This window comes from Stegostoma tigrinum, chromosome 16, assembly GCF_030684315.1.
Source record: "Stegostoma tigrinum isolate sSteTig4 chromosome 16, sSteTig4.hap1, whole genome shotgun sequence".
In the NCBI taxonomy this organism is placed as follows: domain Eukaryota; kingdom Metazoa; phylum Chordata; class Chondrichthyes; order Orectolobiformes; family Stegostomatidae; genus Stegostoma; species Stegostoma tigrinum.
The window spans coordinates 62,501,156-62,515,008 of NC_081369.1; the positions used below are offsets into that span (position 1 = coordinate 62,501,156).

General features: G+C 46.8%; 1 protein-coding gene across 5 annotated transcripts in view; it reads right to left on the reverse strand.

Annotated features, from left to right (window-relative positions):
* The window catches only part of cdh11 (cadherin 11, type 2, OB-cadherin (osteoblast)), a 236,601-nt gene extending 226,598 nt beyond the window's left edge, over positions 1-10,003 (reverse strand). For 2 of the 5 annotated variants that reach the window (XM_059651779.1, XM_059651776.1), the window contains exon 1: positions 9,550-9,930. The gene's annotated coding sequence lies outside the window, so the exon portion shown is untranslated. Of the gene's footprint in view, positions 1-8,771; positions 8,916-9,549; positions 9,932-9,985 lie in introns of those variants that run through there. The other 3 variants (XM_059651777.1, XM_059651780.1, XM_059651778.1) reach the window with 3 other exon arrangements.
* Between the last annotated feature and the right edge of the window lie 3,850 nt (positions 10,004-13,853).

Genomic DNA, 13,853 nt, shown 5'->3' on the forward strand with positions numbered 1-13,853 from the left:
GTTCTGAGGAAGAGTCACTGGACCACACACATTAACTCTTGTTTTTTCCTTCACAGATGCTGCCAGACTTGCTGAGATTTTCCGGCAACCTTGTGTTTGTGCCTGATTTACAGCATCCGTAGTTCTTTCGGTTTTTATCCTATACTCAATGCATTGACTAATAAAGGCAACCATACCAAACGCCTTCTTCATTATCCTGTCCACCTGCAACTCCACTTTCAAGGAACTATGAATCTGCACTGCAAGGTCTCCTTGTTCAGCCACACTCCCCAGGATCTTCCCATTAAGTGTGCAAGTTCTGCCCTGATTTGCAGCACCAAAATGCAGCATTTATCTGAAATAAACTCCATGTGCCACTTCTCAGACCAACGGACCCATCTGATTTAGCTCTGTTTCTCTTCTTGCACAGGTCTGGCCGGACCTGCTGAGATTTTGTTGCACTTTCTGTTTTTTGCCTCTGAATTATTTGTCCAGTGATATTACCATAATATCACCATCTCCACTTCACCAGATGCTGCATGTGCTCCAATGCTGAATCTTTTGGGGGGGTGGGAAATAATGCAGGACAGAAGGATGTGAGATTCAGGATAGAATGAGACCAGTGGATGAGGGAAAGAATACTACAGGTGACATTCTTATCCTTTGGCACAAATTACAATGATTGCTCTCAGTCTTGTATACTGTATTCCTGTGCTGTTATTGGCTTGTCTAACCACCCACTGGATTCTGAATCAGTTATGTTACTAATTATAGTACAGGGCAAGTTCAGATGACAAACTATTACTGTACAGCTTAAAATTAAACCTGATTTGAAAAGGATGGAGATTAAATATAAACAGAGTGCCCTGGAGAAACTCAGCAGCTCGAGCAGCAGCTTACATTTGTTCACGCCTGGAATGTGGGCATCGCTGGATGGGCCAACATTTGTTGTGCAATCCTAGTTACCCTGGATAAGGTGGTGGCGAACTGCAACTAAGGAATGGCCAGGGAATGCTGACCCCCAGCCAGCAATGCCCACATCCCCTGAATGAATTAAAAACAATCAGCAGGAAGAGAAACAGAGGTAACACTCTGAATTCCAATATTTCTTCTGAAGCAGAGTCACACTTGACTCAGAATATTAGCTTTGTTTCTTCGATTTGATTTATTGTTGTCACATGTGCCAAAGTGCAGTGAAAAGTTTTATTGTGTGAGCAGTACAGGCAGATCATAGCAAACAGGGACATACAGATGATAGGGTGTTTAGACAGAGCAAGGCATACAGGATTACAGCTGCACAAGGAGGTGCACAAAGCAAGCTCAACGTTAGATCTGAAATGAGAGAGGTCCTTTCATTAGTCTAAAAACAGCAAGGAAGAAGCCGTTCTTGAACCTGTTGGCATGCGATCAACCTTCTGTGTGTCTCTCTCTCTACAGCTGCTGCCAGACCTATTGAGTTTCTCCTGCAGCACATTCGAATTTTATTTCCAGCATCAACCGTATTTTGCTTTAATATTATAAGGACCTGAGTTGTGTTCAAGCTCCCTTTAATCAGATAGTTAGTTCTTTCCTACAGCAATTCAAATTAAGTTTTTTGATTCATTATTCCAATCCTAATCGCTGTCCTGAGGGATGAAGTTTTTTTTGACAAATATTTCTCGAGCAACCACCAATTCAAATGGCATCAAAATGATGAAATATCATCCCAGAAACACTGGTCCAATTTCCACTGGAGTGAAGGATTTAATTCATGTTTATATTTTTACATTATGGAGAACATAGCAAGTTTGAAGACAGAAAAGTACTTCCTCCGATTGCCTGAGTCAGTTGAGAATGAATCAATTTATTAAGTTGCCACTTGGATTGTAAGGTGGGAGGTTAAGGAATGGGAGAGATTTTGAGGTGGTGAGGCCTTCACAGCTTAGTAAGAGACAAATCAATAGGCTTTTTGGCTCAGAGAGCAGCTCTGAGGCAGGCCTTCAAAAAATGGGGGTCAAAACCCCAAGTGTGAGGAATATTTGGAGTCAAGAGCTCTAGCCAACAACAATGTCCCTCCATCACCCTGTACTCATGGTTCAACTGTCTCCCTCCAGCCAGTTCTCACGAAGGAGTTCTGATCGTTTCTAGACTTGAAAATAGAGGCCACAGTGGGGACAGGTTTGGGAAGCACTGCTCTCAGAGCTACAAGGAAGGAGCACAGCAGTGGGATGATTGTAACCAAGAGTCAAGAGGCTTTGTGGGGTGTAGGTATCGCTGACTCAGCCAGCAGTTATCACCCATCCCTAAGTGCCCCATGGAAGATAATGGTCAGCTGCCTTCTTGAACCATTTGGGGTGTAGGAAAACTCACAAATCAACATTCTCTGTGAGCTGCACACACTCACACACACTCACACACACTCACACACACTCACACACACCTCACCCCAGGTGCATTGACACCAATCCCAGAAGTCAGGTCACATACAGACCCCAGAGGCCATCATAGTGGCAGGGGATACCGTACTCCATAATTCTGTTAGAAATGGTGTTCCAGGATTTTGACCTTGCTTCAGTGAAGGAATGGTGAAATATTTCAAAGTCAGGATGGTGAGTGCTTGGAGGGAAACATGGCGGGGAGGGAGTTGCATTTCCATGTATTTCACAACTGAATTAACCCAACATAATTGGCTCAAAACTTGGAAAATTGTAAATGGTGAAGAGGAAAGTGCGGAACTCCAAAACTCAAGACAGTGCAGTGGGTGGATAAGTGATCAATGAGGTTCATTGTAGAGAAGTGTGAGGTGATGCACTTTGATCATAAAACTGAAAGACCATATAAAATCAGGGATAATAAAATGTCAGGCTGGATGAACACAGCAGGCCCAGCAGCATCTCAGGAGCACAACAGCTGACGTTTCAGGCCTAGACCCTTCATCAGAGAGGGGGATGGGGTGAGGGTTCTGGAACAAATAGGGAGAGGGGGGAGGTGGACTGAAGATGGAGAGAAAAGAAGATAGGTGGAGAGGAGAGTATAGGTGGGGAGGTAGGGAGGGGATAGGTCAGTCCAGGGAAGATAGACAGGTCAAGGAGGTGGGATGAGGTTAGTAGGTAGGAGATGGAGGTGCAGCTTGGGGTGGGAGGAAGGGATGGGTGAGAGGAAGAACAGGTTAGGGAGGCAGATAATAAAATGTGAGGCTGGATGAACACAGCAGGCCAAGCAGCATCTCAGGAGCACAAGGAGGCAGAGACAGGCTGGACTGGTTTTGGGATGCAGTGGGTGGAGGGGAAGAGCTGGCCTGGTTGTTTGGTGCAGTGGGGGGAGGGGACGAACTGGGCTGGTTTTGGGATATGGTAGGGGAAGGGGAGATTTTGAAGCTGGTGAAGTCCACATTGATACCATTGGGCTGCAGGGTTCCCAAGCGGAATATGAGTTGCTGTTCCTGCAACCTTCGGGTGGCATCATTGTGGCACTGCAGGGAGGCACATAAAGAATGGGAGGGGGAGTGGAAATGGTTCGCGACTGGGAGGTGCAGTTGTTTATTGTGAACCGAGCGGAGGTGTTCTGCAAAGCGATCCCCAAGCCTCCGCTTGGTTTCCCCAATGTAGAGGAAGACACACTGGGTACAATGGATACAGTATACCACATTGGCAGATGTGCAGGTGAACCTCTGCTTAATATGGAAAGTCATCTTGGGGCTTGGATAGGGGTGAGGGAGGAGGTGTGGGAGCAAGTGTAGGCCCCAAATCCCACCTCTTCCTCTGTTACATTGATGACTGTATCGGCGCCCTCTCTTGCTCCCCAGCCGACCTCGAACAGTTCATTCACTTCACCAACACCTTCCACCCCAACCTTCAGTTCACTTGGGCCATCTCCAGCACATCCCTCACCTTCCTGGACCTCTCAGTCTCTATTTCAGGCAACCAGCTTGTAACTGATGTCCATTTCAAGCCCACCGACTCCCACAGCTACCTAGAATACACCTCCTCCCACCCACCCTCCTGCAAAAATTCCATCCCCTATTCCCAATTCCTTCGCCTCCGCTGCATCTGCTCCCACGATGAGGCATTCTACTCCCGCACATCCCAGATGTCCAAGTTCTTCAAGGACCGCAACTTTGCTCCCACAGTGGTCGAGAATGCCCTTGACCGCGTCTCCCGCATTTCCCGCAACACATCCCTCACACCCCGCCCCCGCCACAATCGCCCAAAGATGATCCCCCTCTTTCTCACACACCACCCCACAAACCTCCGGATACAACACATCATCCTCCGACACTTCTGCCATCTACAATCCGACCCCACCACCCAAGACATTTTTCCATCCCCACCCTTGTCTGCTTTCTGGAGAGACCACTCTCTCTGTGACTCCCTTGTTCGCTCCACACTGCCCTCCAACCCCACCACACCCGGCACCTTCCCCTGCAACCGCAGGAAGTGCTACACTTGCCCCCCACACCTCCTCCCTCATCTCTATCCCACGCCCCAAGATGACTTTCCATATTAAGCAGAGGTTCACTTGTACATCTGCCAATGTGGTATACTGTATCCATTGTACCCGGTGTGTCCTCCTCTACATTGGGGAAACCAAGCGGAGGCTTGGGGGCCGCTTTGCAGAACACCTCCGCTCAGTTCGCAATAAACAACTGCACCTCCCAGTCGTGAACCATTTCCACTCCCCCTCCCATTCTTTAGATGACATGTGCCTCCTGCAGTGCCACAATGACGCCACCCGAAGGTTGCAGGAACAGCAACTCATATTCCGCTTGGGAACCCTGCAGCCCAATGGTATCAATATGGACTTCACCAGCTTCAAAATCTCCCCTTCCCCCACCGCATCCCTAAACCAGCCCAGTTCGTCCCCTCCCCCCACTGCACCACACAACCAGCCCAGCCTGTCTCTGCCTCCCTAACCTGTTCTTCCTCTCACCCATCCCTTCCTCCCACCCCAAGCCGCACCTCCATCTCCTACCTACTAACCTCATTCCAACTCCTTGACCTGTCCACCTTCCCTGGACTGACCTATCCCCTCCCTACCTCCCCACCTGTACTCTCCTCTCCACTCCACCTATCTTCTTTTCTCTCCATCTTTGGTCCGCCTCCCCCTCTCTCCCTATTTGTTCCAGAACCCTCACCCCATCCCCCTCTCTGGTGAAGGGTCTAGGCCCAAAACGTCAGCTTTTGTGCTCCTGAGATGCTGCTGGGCCTGCTGTGTTCATCCAGCCTCACATTTTATTGTCTTGGATTCTCCAGCATTCACAGTTCCCATTATTCATGAAATCAGGGATGCAATTCTAAAGGGGCTGCAGAAGCAGACTGACCTGGATATATATATGTGCACAGATCATTGGAACTGATCAGTCAGTAGAGAGAATCACAAGCAAAGCAGACAGATTTATTAATAGGGGCATAAAATACAAGTGCCAAGAGATGATGTTGAATCTGCGTGAGACACTTGTTCAACCTGAGCTGACTATTGTCTACAGTTGTGAGTGCCACATTATAGGAAAGATGTGAATGCATTGAGAGACAGCACAGAAACAGCTTACAAGAATGGTTCCAGGAATGAGAAGGTTCAGTTATGATGATGGATTTTATTAATCTATTTCCATTTTCCAACAATTTGGCCCATTTTGGGCTGGATAGTGTGGATAGAGAGAATCTGTTCCAACTCATGAAAAGGACCAAGAATAAGAGGACATAGATTTAAAGTGGCGTGCAAATAAAGGAAAGGTGAAGTGAGGAAAAGCTTTTTCACACAGCGAGTGGTTAGGGTCTGATGTGCACTGCCTGGAAAAGTACTGGAGGAAGATTCAATTGAGGCTTTCAAGAGGGGCATTGAGTAATTAATTGGATAGAAATCATGTGCAAGGGTTTGGGGGTGGTGGGGAAGCAGGAGATTGGCTCTAAATAATGATGTTTGTTTAATGGGCTGATGTAGGCACAATGGGCTAAATGGCCTCATGTGCCATTGCATCTCTGGGATAATTATCTACAGTGCACTGCTGGCTCCTGTAGGTAGCACAGTGTAGACCTGGATGAACAGAGCAGGCCAAGCAGCATCAGAGGAGCGGAACTCTGACGTTTCGGGTCTGGACCCTTCTTCAGAAGGGACCCTTCATTTCTGCCGAAGGGTCCAGGCCCAAAAAGTCAATTTTCCTGCTCCTCTGATGCTGCTTGGCCTGCTGTGTTCATCCAGGTCTCCACCTTGTTATGTCAGATTCTCCAGCATCTGCAGTTCCCACTATCTCTGGCTTCTGTAGGTGTTGAGTCTAGGTTGGTTCAACAATGGAGGCTTCGCATTACTCCGAAGCCCAATTGTCATTATTGCTGACCACACACTCTCTCTCTCTCTCTCTCTCTCTGAGACTAACCCTTCCAGAGCCTGGCTCAGGGAATGAGAATGTCAGCACCTCCCATTGGCACCAACTCAGGGGGATAGAGCCTTCAATGTTCCTGATCTGTTTTTTTATTAAGTGCTGGCAGAGCCGGGAGAATGAGAAACTTTTCCAACCAGTTCCTGGTCGCCTGTTACACGTTAAACAAATAGTTTAGTGAGACCGCAATCCAGTGTGTGCAGCAGACATGCGAGGGAAACCAAACAAGAGGCATCTTAGTTCAAAAACACAATTTGCTCATTCTGCTTTTACATAGCAACTCAAAAAGCTTAGGGTTTTTTTAATTGTAAAATGCCTTTTTTGCTGGTAATCTAGTAACCTGGATATGTCCCTTTTTTTGACTTATTCTCTTGCTCATGCATTTTCTTCCCGAAGAGATTGAACACAGACATGGGCTTTCCCTCACGCTGTCTCCTGTTTCTAAACGTTTTTATCTCTCTCAGGGGAAGCGAGAATAAGGAGCTGGCAATTCAGAGGCCGCAACAGAACTCCGGTCCAGCTAACGAACTACCCTAGCCCAACAGAACTCGAACCCAGTGTTAAGATATTGCGGGCTGTGATTCAGAGTCACCATTGGCAGAATGGGGATGGAGTATCTCATAGAGTCACTGTGCCCTCTAGTGACTACTATGCTTAAACTGGATGGAGAAAGCAATTTTGACATCTGATTCCACACAGTACTCCGCCAACAAAAATCCTGTACTCGTGTCCGTTTTCTCCACCTCCTCCACACGCAGGCAAAACTTATAATCTTACCCCTTCTGTCCGACAAGACAGTGAGGCTGGGGCGGGACAAAAGATGTTGAATACAACAGAATAGTAATTCGTGTCTCTTGTATTTTACAAATAAAACTGCCGTGAAAAGTGTTTAAGTCACAATACCCCGACGCCTAAATTAATAACTTGTTTGTTATTAATTATGTGTTGAAATTATATGTATATATATGTGTGTATACACACACATATAAAAATCAAGACAAACTCCTTCTATGCTCTTGCACCTCTTACTCATTGAGTTCCTGGTTATCTTCAATCCTTTATTTTTCGATGTGCTTGCTGTTCTATTGTGTATCACAGAATCCTTCAGCCCAGAACGTAGCCATTCCGCCCATCTTGAATCCTACCCTCTTTCTGCCCAATTAGCACCTCCACCCCCTTGCCCCTAAACCCTTTAAGATAAAGTATTTCTCCCATTTTGAATCTGAAAGATGCTGCTGAATGAACTGGAACGTGGGTCAGAGCGAGGACATCATTTTAACCTTTCAAACCGTTTCTTTTAAGATCGGTTTTAACACCGCGATCGCTGGCTGTGTAATGGATGGTGAAAAAGCGACGTGAGCTGGTGAACATTTGACGATATCTTTTCCCCATCAGCTTAAGTATTGTAACGTGATCTAACACGAACATTTTGTGTCAACATTTCGAAACCGTTTATCGGAGTGTAAGCTCAAAATTACGTTCTCATTGTAATTGTAACTGCGGGGGGGAGAGGATAGACACTAAGAACTGCAGATGCTGGAGTGAGAGTCGATACAGAGTGAAGCTGGAGGAACACAGCAGGTCAGGCAGCATCAGAGGAGCAGGAAAGTCGACGTTTCGGGTTTACGCCCAATTTCTAACACAGTAGAGTCTTGTAGCATTTTGCAGAGAGTCTCAACACCGCCTCACCTCCCCAAACACAATCAGACCTCTGTCTTCCTGCATATGTAGTCGGAGGTACCACATGTGAATTCACTTTCCAGTTTGACTCGCTACGTTCGGGGACAATAGTTCGGCGATGGTAGGGAGCTCCTCTCCGGAACTGCACTGAAATTACTGTACTCCCAGTTAATGCATCGCTACATTATTTATTAATTCGCCATCTATTTCTCTCTCATCATTCCTTTCCCGTCTTTCATTCATGATTTCTTCAACGGGCTAGTTTATTTTGCTTTCAAGTCCTCGCATCGTGTAGACTGTGAAATTTCTGTTCAGGATTTCACATTCTGTTCCTTCCCCTGCTCATCTCCACACTTCCCTCAAAAATAATAATGCATCTCCCACCTTTCTGAAATACATTTCACAAAATTAAACCTTCTTTAAAATTACTAGCCTCTCGCACTTCCCAATGCCTTTTTTTTCTATGGCACCCGCCCACACATCACTCTCTCGGCTCTCCAACATTTACCGGTACCCCGTTAAAAATGTGTTCCTCTAGCATCTGTTCCTTTCACCGTTTCCTTTCCTCAAATCTCGTCCATTCATAATTCCTCAGTGAATTGGTCTGATCAATTTGCTGAATTTGTCAGCTCCATTACTTTTATCAGTCTATTTTCCGGATTTAAACCTTAATTTGACATTTACCCAGCAAAAAGCAAACAAAAAATTATCTCCCCGCCAACTCTATTTTGGTTCTCAGTGTACAAAACTCACTCACAGTCAGCAGAAGCCCCGCACAATTTTCTCAGCAATCCAGAGCACTTTAGTTCCGATGGGGACGATTATTAGGCTCGCAACTTTGCCCAAACCTCTGTCGACAACAGCAGTTGATTGTTTCGAATCAAAACAGAGTTCGACCCCATAACCCTCTCTCTCACGCACACACACCCTAAAACACAACTGATCGAATATGTATTTACTGTAGACAACTGACCCTTTCATGGGTTAGTTACACAGATCCTCCACTACGCACCTTCCAAACAAGAATCGTTTAAAATGGGACCAATTTGACATTTCATTCCGACATTTCCACTTCCCTCCACCGCCCCAACCCCCCCCCCCCCCCAACGCCGGCGCAGATGGGGGGGGGATGTGCGGGTGGAGGATTTGGAAAGCAGAGTCCCAGTCCCGGTCTAGCGGATTGAAATTGCTCAACTGCTAAAAATTCCGCTGTAGTCCCAGCGAGATTCATCACAACAGAAATGGTGAGATGCAATAGCACAGTCTCTGTGCCTGCGTGTATGTGTGCGTGCGTGTGTTTCTTTCAATGTCTAAACATGTAAAATAAAAAGAAAACACAATTGGTTTTCATGTTATGGTTATTCAAGAGGAATCATTTTTCATTCAACCACAAAATTTTTCCCATATTAAGTGTAGCCTTTTTGTTTTCAATTTAAAACGAGCCCGACATGGATTACATTATTAAAACATTCCAAAATCTTCCGCACACGACCACGAATTTATGTTTATACATGTATTTTTTAAACAAATCCTACCTCAAAAAAGAGATCAGCTTCAGTTACTCGTTGTCAACTGATTGTATGAAAAGCAGTTAGCAAATCCTCATTAACTGCATGGGATGTTTCTCTCTCTCTTTCTTTTCTTTGCGTGGTGATATGCTGGAATGTGTTCACACAGCCGTGCAGAGGGGATGCATTTTATGTTGCTTTTGAGAAGAATTCGCCACAAGGAACCGTCAATGCTACGGCTACACTACTCTGCCTCCGAGCCGCACTTCAATACTCAGGACTAAAGAGAGACAGGGAGAGAGAGAGAGAGAGGGATGATGAGGGTAGATCCAAGAGAGGGAGGTCCACACACGTTCCCCTCCCACATAAACACAGAGAGAGAGAGAGAGAGAGGGAGAAGGGGGGGGGGGGTAATTGCAAACAAACGGCGTTTAACGTCTATAAGATGGTCTGGGTAATTTACACCGAGCCCGTGGTCAGAAGAACCTGCTATCTGGCTCTGCAGATACGGAAAGCGGTCTTGCTCTCTCCCTCTCTATGTATCTTTGTCAACGGTCTTAAATTGGGTTCAACAGTCTCAACCAATGAGACGCTGTGAAGTACCCCCCTCCTTTTTTCTACCCCCAGGGAGTCTGCATTCAGAAACATTTAGGAGGAAAAGCCTGGTAAAATCACACACACACACACACACACACACAGAATTGCACAGGAGATAGGAAGCGAAAGTCTTCGAGACAAGAGATTGGGTTTATTAAACAAGAAGAAAGCGACAAGTTCTGCTTGGGAAAATTTGCACACCGCTGCCGACTCACGTTAAGCCTAATTTTTTTAAAAATCAGCTTTAGCAAAAGCGTATTTGCCCCAGCATCGACACAAGTTCCTGACACCCTCTGCCAGTTCCAGCCTGGAGCCGCTGAGTTGTATTTCACACAGCTGGGAAGGGAGAGCACTGAATGGTCGCAGCTCAACGTAGGAAACTGTTTTGTCAGAACTTTGATGACAAGCTTGTATTTTTTAAAAAATCGTGTATGTATCATGTTGTATCGAACTATGTTTCCAAGTTGTGAAGTCTGCAGGGGGGTAAGGCTATTCGCCGTGCGGAATATCCCGATACCAATTTGGAATGGTCTTCACTCCCCACTCCCCACCCCTTCATTCCCAAATGCACACAAAGATCTGGGCACGGATCCAGGTGGGATTTTGTTTTTGTCAACTGTAAGTGAATCCACATTTGTTTCCAAACGGAAGAATCCTGCTATTTTTGGTGAGGTTTGGGATTTGCTCCTCTTCCCTGGAATTCAATCAACTCTCCAATTTACCCAGGCCTCGGCTCCATGTTCCCAATCTTTGATTCATCGCCCATAGGATGAGAGTTCGCGTCCAAAAAAATGGCCCTTTGAGAATTTGAATTCCTTCTTCTGGGAATGTTCCTTGTTTTGTCACTTACTGTAACTGTCTGAGAACGAAGGCCAATTTTCTACAGAGACTGCAAGAACTGCAGATGCTGGAGTTCAGGGGATAACACAGCGTGGAGCTGGATGAATACAGCAGGCCAGGGAGCATCGGAGGGGCAGGAAAGTTGATGTTTCAGGTGGGGACCCTTCTTCAGAAAGATTCTCCTCATTTCAGAAGGAGGATCCTGATCCAAAATGTCAACTTTCCTGCTCCTCTGATGCTGCCTGGCCTGCTGTGTTCATCCAGCTCCACAATGTGTTATCCCCAATTTTCCACAGGTTATCCCTAACCATACTCAGCTCTGTACCTCTCCCCATTCTGGGATTTTTACACTGCCCACCATCCAGAACAGCAGAAAATTCCTCCAAAATAACCAATGAAAGACTAAAGTCACAATCTTCAAACTCTCTCCACCAGTACCATGGTTTTACCAAAACGAAAATAAATCAGCTGTGTTAATATTTGAGAGGACCTTGGAGGGTTTCTCCCCTCAACCGCTCGTGAATTTTCTCACACTATTCCCCCAAACTAACTTCCCAAAGTTCTGAGGAAGGGTCACTGAATCCACAACATTCTCTCCATAGATGCAGCCAGACCTGCTGAGCTTTTCCAGCAATTTCTGTTTTTGCATCTTCCGAAATTCAGCTTAATACCTTTGCATGGTGCTCCCGTGGCTCATCGTATTCTCCCATGCACCAAATGCAGAAGGAATTGCCCACTCTGAGCACTTCCAGGGGATTCATATTCCAAACAGCTTTAAAGCCTAACTCTTTTCTCCCTGATTCATTACATGTCTCTGGAGCAGTTGGGATTTGAAACTGGGTCTCCTCACCCAGAGCCCCTACACAGTTCCTGTCAATTACTACCCCCACCCCGCCACCCTGCCTCCCAAGCCTGCAATGATATACTGGGCAGAGACAAATTGAGGGAAGAGTGGAAACTTGTTATTGTTGTGAGGGAAAGGTTGAGTTGAGGATGATCAGATCTGCCATGATCTCAGTGAATGGCACAGCAGACTCAGTAGGCTGAATGGCCCACTTCTTATGGCACATCATTTTGCGAACAAGGACACAGATGTGCTAGTGGATGGGGAGGGTGCATGCATTCAAGGTAGCTGGAGGGGGTTGATTGTACAAGGGAGTGACCTCCTCCTGCTCCTGACTCATATGCTCAGTTTTTTTTTTACCTATTCCTGTATCCTCCTGGCTGGTTCCCAAGCTTCCACACTTCACAAACTTCGGCTCATCCAAATTTCCGCTGCCTCACATCTTCACTCTGACCAGCTCTCATTCCCTGATCTTGCCTCAGTGGCTCCAGGCTGAACAATGGTTTGATTTTAAAAATGCTCATTTTTGCTCTTGAGGCACGCCTCGGCCTTACCCCTTCCTTCTTTCTGTAACCTCCTCTAACCTCACAAGCCTTTAGGGTGACTGCATTCCTCTAACTCTGCCCCTTGAGAATGCCAGATTTTAACTGCTTCATGCCTGGTGTCCATATCATCCACTGCCAAGCTCCGAAACTTTGGAGATCCCACCCAAATGCCTCCCACCTCCCACCTCGCTCCTTGAAACTGTTCCTTCAATACTAACCCTGTTGACCAAGCTTTCTGTTACTGACCTTAGTGTGCAGAAAAATATCGTTTGTAACGGTCATCAGGAATGCTTTGAGACAATTTACCACACATGAGCTGTATTAAAAATGAAAATTGTGTTCCATCAGTAAAAGTGATATTTACAGTGTTAGACTAAGATTAAATTCCCATCCAGTCCCGAGATGTTCTTTAGGGAAGGATAGCTACTGTCCTTGCCTGGTCTAGCCTACATGTGACTCCAAACAGAAGGTAAGAAAAGATCTGTAAAACTGGTGAATGAGACATTCTGATCTAATTTGTCTTGCTTACTTCAAAGGGATGTCCAGTACGAATCCTGTACTCAGCTCTAAGTCTTACTTTTTTTTCAGACTGATGTTTTTTTTTCCCTCTGGGCAGTTCGGCACTCTGCTATGCCCGAGTAAACCACCAGTTGTTTTGTTACTTTCCCAAGAACAACTTATAACTAACAATAAACATGAGCTTTGAATTGAATTGAGTCATTCATCGTCACATGTATTCATTGTAAAAATACCGTGGAAAGTGAGTACCTTCGCTGCACATATATGGCACCATTCACATTAACATACAGTGGGATAACAAAATAAAAAATAACTTGAGAGCCTGACCCAGCTTTCCACTGCTACAGTTCTGCTCTGGTCTTCCCAGCCCTCGCCATGCCTCTGCCAGTGCCCCACTCACCCCATCGCTGCCTCACCAGGCCCTGCTCTCACTCTCTCTGCCTCACCGGGCCCTGCTCTCACTCTCACTGCCTCACCGGGCCCTGCTCTCACCATCACTGCCTCACCGGGCCCTGCTCTCACCATCACTGCTTCACCGGGCCCTGCTCTCACCATCACTGCCTCACCGGGCCATGCTCTCACCGTCACTGCCTCACCGGGCCCTGCTCTCACCATCACTGCTTCACTGGGCCCTGCTCTCACTATCGCTGCCTCACCGGGCCCTGCTTTAACCATCGCTGCCTCACCGGGCCATGCTCTCACCATCACTGCCTCACCGGGCCCTGCTCTCACCAATCACTGCCTCACCGGGCCCTGCTCTCACCATCACTGCCTCATCGGGCCCTGCTCTCGCCCTCACTGCCTCACTGGGCCCTGCTCTCACTCTCATTGTCACATCGTCCCTCTCTCACCATTACTGCTTCACTGGGCCCTGCTCTCACCATCACTGCCTCACCGGGCCCTGCTCTCACCATCACTGCCTCACCGGGCCCTGCTGTCACCCTCACTGCCTCACCAGGCCATGCTCTCACCGTCACTGCCTCACC